This window comes from Hipposideros armiger, unplaced genomic scaffold (genome assembly GCF_001890085.2).
Source record: "Hipposideros armiger isolate ML-2016 unplaced genomic scaffold, ASM189008v1 scaffold_61, whole genome shotgun sequence".
NCBI classification, from domain to species: Eukaryota; Metazoa; Chordata; class Mammalia; order Chiroptera; family Hipposideridae; genus Hipposideros; species Hipposideros armiger.
Genome location: NW_017731411.1, coordinates 3,145,662 through 3,153,432, shown reverse-complemented (window position 1 = coordinate 3,153,432; position 7,771 = coordinate 3,145,662). Strand labels below are relative to the sequence as shown.

At 37.4% G+C, this 7,771-nt stretch overlaps 1 protein-coding gene across 6 annotated transcripts in view; it reads right to left on the bottom strand.

Moving 5' to 3' along the window:
- Positions 1-7,771, bottom strand: part of LOC109382190 (zinc finger protein 624) — an 85,710-nt gene that overhangs the window by 60,515 nt on the left and 17,424 nt on the right. The window contains exon 1 of one of the 6 annotated variants that reach the window (XM_019641521.1): positions 3,392-3,413. The exons of the other annotated variants lie outside the window; for them this stretch is intronic. The gene's annotated coding sequence lies outside the window, so the exon portion shown is untranslated. Of the gene's footprint in view, positions 1-3,391; positions 3,414-7,771 lie in introns of those variants that run through there. 6 annotated transcript variants of the gene reach the window in all.

The window sequence follows — 7,771 nt, the reverse complement described above, 5'->3', positions numbered from 1 at the left end:
GAGCTGTTGTTCAGCATCTTAGCTGCAGAGGGCAGTGTCACTGGCCCTCATATGTGGGATCTGAACCGGGGCCCTCTGGCGTCCCAATCCAGCTCTTAACAAACGCGCTACTCGGCCGGCCCTAGAATCCACTTAGTTTTTTCAATCTCCACTACTATCACCCTAATCAAAGTTACTACCATCTCTTGCCTAGACTATTCTTAACTGATTACCTTATTTATGCCCTTAAATTCAATTTCCTAAACAGAGTATAAGTTATTTCCTAAACCTTGATTAAAATATTTCAATGCCTTCACACTCACTTTGATTAAAATACAAACTCCTTACCACAGTCTACAAATCCCTAAACAGGCAGTCTCCTAACTCTTTAATCTTACTCTATACCAGTCTCCCTCTCATTTATGCTTCAGTCACAGCAACTTCCTTTGATTTCTAGGACACATAACATTCTTTTCTGTATCAAGTTATTTGCCTGGAATGCTCTTCTTTTGCTCTTCCCATGGTTAGCTTCTTCTGAATATCACCTTCTCAGAAGCCCTCTCTGAGCACACTATCTGAAGGAGGCACCCTCATTTTCTATCCCAGTTATGCTTTCATATCCCCCAGTTTATCTCATAGTTAAAAATTATTACCACCACTATTTAGCTTGTTTTTGTTTATTTACTTGTTATTTACCTATTTCTCAAAACTTAATCTTCACGAGGGCAGGGACCTGGTCCATCCATCTTACTTACTGTAGACCTAGAACTGTAATATATAGCTGACTCCATTTTAAAACTAATCTACCTAAACCCTTGACCCCTCTCCCCTTTCTGTCTGGGTGGACTATGGAATGTGTACGTTGATTCTGGGATAATTGTGAACTACCATTAAGCCTTCCTCCAAGGCAAGGCGCCCTCAATGTTATCTCACTCCAGTGCCAGAGCGCCTAGCATCTGATCTCTTTCCCCTCGAGCACCCTGCATTCCTTCCAGAATACTAAGTCCATTTCTTAGGGGGGTATAAAATGGTGGTCTCATGGGTGAATGGGACGGGGATCCATTTTGTCTTGCTGCCACCTAGGACTGCATTTCTGTAAGTCAGTTCCCTGTTAAGACTCTTTAAACCAACCAGCTGTACTTGTCTGCTTCATTTTTTGGCCTCTCGGATCCTTTGGCATTTGGGGGCTGCTTTGCATACATGGCCTTTTCAGGAAACACTAACCAAGTTCACAGCATATAGATGTTCAATATATATTGATTAAATAAATACAGTATTTTGGTTCGCAACTGATCTCTTGTTTGTATTCTCAATTAGTTAAGAACCTGCAGGAGAGGAAGAAGGCTCCCCCAAAGTTTCAACAGGCTTAAACATAAAGAAAGTTAAATAATGAATAAGTAGGTGTAGCTTAAAAGAAATCAGAGCAGATTCTCAAGAAAACATTTTCAAGAAAATTAATGAAGCGGCTGGCTGAGTGGCTCAGTTGGTTAAGAGTTAGGTTAAGGGGGCCAGCTGAGTGGCACGTTGGTTAGGAGTTGGCTTGGGACGCCAGCTCTGAGCAGCAGCACCCTGGTTCAGATCCCACATGAGGGCCAGTGACGCTGCACTCTCTACAGCTAAGATGGTGAACAGCAGCTCGACCTGGAGCTGGGCTGCCGTGAGTCGCCAGTGACGGCATAGGCTGCAGCAGGGCTGGCCGGCAGCTGGCATGAGCTTTCATGAACTGCCACGAGCTACTGTGAGCAGCCTTCCAATGGCCAGCGAGCGACTGCCTTACCCGGAAAGTGTACAATGATAATACCAACATGGGGCCAGTGAAGTGATGTCCTCCACAACTAGACTGAAGAACAAAAGGACAGCAACTTGTCTGTTCCCCTTCCCCAATTCCCCAATAAAATCTTAANTCAAATATATGGTGATGGAAGGAGAACTGACTCTGGGTGGTGAACACACAATGTGATATATAGATGATGTATTACAGAATTGTACACCTGAAACCGATGTAACTTTACTAACCATTGTCATCCCATTAAAAAAAAAAAAGAATGATGCTATAGTAATATTAATATCAGGCAAAAGAGACTTTATGGCAAAAACCATTTAACAGAGATTAAAAAAGACACTTCATAATGATAAAGTGTCCAATTTACCAGAAAGATAAAATAGTTCTAACTTTGTATTTACCTAATAATGCAGTTTCAAAACACACAAAGGAAAACATTAAAGGAACTAAAATAAGAAACAAATCTAGTCACACTGGGGTACTTTAAAAAATTTTTCTCAACAACTAATAGAATTAGCTGACAATTGGTAAGTACATTGATTTTAGCAACATAATTAGCAAATGACATCTAAAACTGCACTCAATACCTATAGACCGCACATTTTTCCAAGTGTACACAAAATGTTCACGAAAAATTGGACATGTGATAAAACACATTTTAAGAAATTTGCAAAAACAGAAATCATACAGAAGGCTTTCTCTGACTACAGTAGCATTTAAGGTAACAAGATTACTAGAAAACTACCATATGGTACAAAATTAAGAAAAATATGTCTCAATAACCCGAAGGCCAAAGACATCACAATGGAAAATATCAAATACTTTGAACTCGATAATTATGAAGGTACTACATAAAAAAGGGGTGATATAGTCTTGATAGCCTTAAATACATTAGGAAAAAAAGAATGGCTGAAAAATCAATGATATAAGTATCCAACTTAAGAAGTTAGAAAAGATCTGCAAATTAAACCCTAAGAATGTAAAAAATAATAAAATAAGCAATGAAACAAGTCAAACACACAATAGAAATGATAAAAATTATTCTTTAAAAGCCAAATAAGACTGATAAACCCTAGCAAGACTGATTAAAAGAGAGAAGACAAAAAATTAATATCAGAAATGAAAAGGGAGAGATGACTTCAGAACCACATAGACATTTAAAAGGTAGAGGATAGCATGCCAAAAATTTACATTTTAGATTAAATGGATCAATTCCTAGATAAACATAATTTACTAAACTGAAACAAAAAGAAACAGGAAATAAGAATAGTTCTATGACTACAAAAGGAATAGAAGCTGTAATTAAACACCTTCCACTATGAAAGCTTCAGGTCAACATGGCTTCCCTGGTGAATTCTATGTACTAGAAAATATATAACTTTCATCCTTCTCTCACAATTCTTCATTGTCCTCACAATAAGCTCACAACCTTGCTTTGTATTTTACTGAGAGTACAGAAGCTATCATAATAAAATGTCTCCATCTTCCCATCACCAGTTGACCTATATCTGTATCCAACTTCTCCATCTTTCCTGCTGTTACAACAGAGGAGGTCGCTTCCCTGCCTAGTGATTGTAAATCCCTCCATTCACATTCTAGATTTTAACCTCCTTTCACCTTTTCAGATACCTTAGTTCTTCAGTGATCCCATCTTTGTCTTGTAACATCAATTTCTCCCTCTCCTTTGGGGCATCATTCCCATCAGCACTCAAGCATGCCATAAGAACACCCATCTCAAAAATAAAACAAAAGAGTTTTTTCTTAATCCCTTACTTTCCTCTAGCCACTGCTCAATGTCTATTTCCCTCTTCACGGCAGGGAGGGAACCCTTCTCTAAAGAGTCATCTAAAACGATCTCCAATGTCTACTTTCCATTCACTCTTTAAAAAAATATATGATATTTAATATATAAACACAATATACATAACACATATTCAAGTTATGAATGGTATCATAATAAAATTAATACTCAAATGAACTAGAATCCACTTATTTTTTCTTTTTTTGAAGATTTTTTTATTGGGGAATTGGGGGAAGGGGAACAGACAAGTTGCAGTCCTTTGGTTCTTCTGTCTAGTTGTGGAGGACATTGCTTCACTGGCCCAAGTTGGCACCATCATTGCGCTCTTCCTGGGTGAGGCAGANCATATGAGGGCCAGTGACACTGCCCTCTACAGCTAAGATGCTAAACAACAGCTCGACCTGGAGCTGGGCTGCTGTGAGTCACCGGCGATGGCGTAGGCTGCAGCCCCTGTGTCAGTGGGTTGCCATGGGCTACCGTGTGTAGCCAGCAGGCAGCGTGAGTGGCCAGCAGCCACCGTGATTGGCTGTCCAGAAGCTGGCGACTGATCTGCCTTGCCTGGGAAGAGTGCAATGATGGTGCCAACTTGGGCCAGTGAAGCAATGTCCTCCACAACTAAACTGAAGAACCAAAGGACAGCAACTTGTCTGTTTCCCTTCCCCCAATTCCCCAGTGCTGTTCCCATCCCCCAATTCCCCAATTAAAAAAAAAATCTTAAATAAAAAGAAAAGACAAAATTAATAATTTCACCAAATAATTGGAAAGTATAAAATAAGAAAAAAACGGTAATTCTGGAACTGGAAAGTAAACTAAGAACTAAGGATAGACTAAAAGTAGATAAGGCCATGAGAGTGTTGGCAAAATGGAAAATAGGTCATTAGAATATATCTACACTGAAGTACAGAATGATGAAAAACTTGAAAACATTATTTTAAAAAGCATATGAGACATACAGGACAGAAAGAAAAAGTCTATCACAGATGTAAAAAAGAGTCCTAGAAGGCCAGAAAGAGAAGAGAGGATAGGATGCAAGTAAATTCAAAGAAATAATGCCCAAGAATTTTTCAGAACAGATTAAAAAAAATACCAAGTCACATGCTCTACAAACAAAATGAATTCCATGTAGGAGAAATACAAAGAAAACTATACTAAGGCACACAGTGGTAAAACTGTTGAAAATGAAAATCTTTTAATTTTCAGCCAGAGGAGGGAAAAAGACATTTCCTTCAAGGAGTGACAATTAGATTAGAGGTTACAAACTATAGCCAAATCTGGTCCACTGCATGTTTCTGTATGGCCAGGAAGATAAGAATAGTTTTTATATTTTAAAATGGGTGGAAAATATATCAAAAGAATAATATATTGTGACATGGTAAAACTATTTGAAATTCAAATTTCAGTGTCTATAAATGCAGTTTTAGCAAAACACAGCCACATTCTTTGTTTAACATATTGTCCATGGATGCTTTTGTGCTACAATGGCAGAGTCGAGTAGTTGCTACAGAGACATTATGGTCCCATAAAACCTAAAATATCTATTGTCTTGCCTTTTACATGAAAGTTTTGCTAACTCCTGAATGGTTGACTTCTCAACAGAGTCTATGTAATAAGACAGAAAACAACGGAAAGATACCACCAAAATGCTGCAAGAATATAACTGCCAACCTAAAATTCTAAATTTAACAAAAATATTATTCAAAAATGAAGGTTAAATATCCCATAGTCAACACAATTACAAACATATCTCCATTCTTAACAACAACCGTCTCATTTTGATTCATAAACTGAAGCTGAATATGGTTAACTGAAGCTCATAAAAAACAGATCCAGGTTTGAATCCAGATGTTCAAAGTGAGAACTCTACCTCATTACAATTCTTCTTCCATAATTGAGTATCACCATGGTTCCAGATACCTATGCTCACCAGGCCTCTTATTTCTTTAGTTCTGGTGGCTAGAATCCAGTTTCTTAATAGTCTCTAGTCTTCTTCATTTAACTTCCCAGGTGCTGAAAGTTCTTATTCAGTTTTCCTGTCTCTTTTTCTCTTAGAGATGGGCCTTTGGTTTGAAATATACCACCTATTCAGACATCTTGCCTTGTAGGACTTCACTGTTATGTCAGACTCTCAGAAGTAGACACTCTGTTCTTACTGAACTTTCTTGAGGCCTATGCCCTTGGAATTAACCCACCTTCAACTTATTTCCAGGTTTTGGTCCCATCTCCTTTGCTCTGAAGCATAGTGACAAGAACATAGACTTAGTTATACATATTAATTTCCAAATGCCAGTTGTGAAATAACTGTTAGCATTTTACTGCTTTGAGCTTCAGTTTCTTGCTGTTAAACAGAGATATATGTCTACTATATACAGCTATTTTAAAGGTTACATTCAAGGGCCAGCTGAGTGGCGTGTTGGTTAAGAGCTGGCTTGGGACGCCAGCTCTAAGCAGCAGGGTCCTGGTTCGGATCCCACATTAGGGCCAGTGACACTGCCCTCTACAGCTAAGATGGTGAACAACAGCTCGACCTGGAGCTGGGCTGCTGTGAGTCGCCGGCGATGGCGTAGGCTGCAACAGGGCTGCAGTAGGCTGCCATAAGCTACTGTGAGTGGCCAGCAGCCAGCATGAGCTGCCGTGAGCTGCAGTAAGCGCCCATCCAGGGGCCAGCGACCAATTTGCCTCATTCCGGAAGAGCGTAATGATAATACCAACATGGGCTAGTGAAGCTACATCCTCCACAACTAGACCGAAGAACATAAGGACAGCAACTTGTCTGTTCCCCGTCCTCCAATTCCCCAACGCTGTTCCTCTCCTCCAATTCCCCAATAAATTCTAATAAATAAATAAATAAATAAATAAAGGTTACAGTCAATGAGATTAAGTAAATTTCCTAGAAGAATGCCAGTAACAGATGTTTAATAAATTGTGACTGTTATTATTATTGTTATAATATAATTTTCTTAATGTATGGACCCAAGTTGCTTGGGGGAAAAACAAGTGTCCCTTGGCCAATGTGTTTTGGCATGCCTCCTTAAGATATAAGAAATATAAGCATGTTAAAAGTATTGAAATATTCTTTAGTAAATTTACTTTAAAATTACTAGTATCCCACATAACACAGAATAAACTTTGGGAAACCTTGTCCTCAGAGAAGTCATACATTTGCTCTTCTGAATACGGAACCCATGCCACAAGCACCAATATTCTATTACTTTTTATGGGCACTAGAAGTTACCATAAAATAAATGTCATAGGTCATACTAGTAAGATATGTCTGGTCAAAGTCAAGGACACTGACTTATGATGAAACATCTAAAGCAAATATATCTTGAAAAAAATTATTTCAATTTTAGAATATGACAAGTTAAAAAATTAGGTTAAAGAAAGACATGTTTAGACAAAAAGAAAAGTAGAGAGAATATAATACAAGCAGATCACAATAAAAGAAAACATTAAAGGGCATTCTTTAAGTAGAAGAAAAATAATCCTAGGTAGAAGCCCAGAAATGAAAAACAAAAAAGAAGAGAAAGGTAAGGTAAAAATATAGGTAAATCTTAATGAATATTGACTGCACATAACACTAACAATAATGTCTTATGAGATTTGACATATATAAATGGAATTAAAATATACAAGTTCAGTAACACATAAATAAAATGAGGCTAAGTGGAATAAGCTGTTCTAAGATCCTTGTATTGCTTAGAAAGAGGGGAAATCTATATTATTTGTTTGTTAGCCACTAAACAAATAATCTAAAATTTATAATTACCAAGTGATTACAAAGGGAAATAGAAAAATAAATGATGAATCTAAAGGAAGACATGCATGGGGAGAAAAAAAATACAGAACAGGCAAAAAATTTACACAGTTAGATGGTAGACTTAAAATTATATGACTGTATTATGTACAAATGGACTAAATATCCTAAAAGATAGGCTGTCAGGTCAGTTAAAACAAAAATCTAACGATAGGTTTCTTACAAGAGAAACACAAAACACAAGTACATATAAAAGATTACAGTGAGCAGATGAAAAAAGACATACCATATAAACAATAACTAAAAGAATGATGCTACAGAAAAAGTCGAGAACAGTATGATTTCACTGATATGTGGGATATAAAAATGAAAGCAACAAAGGAACAAGACAAACAAATAAAGAAACAAAAACTCATAGACATAGACAATAGTTTAGTGGTTACCAGAGTGTAAG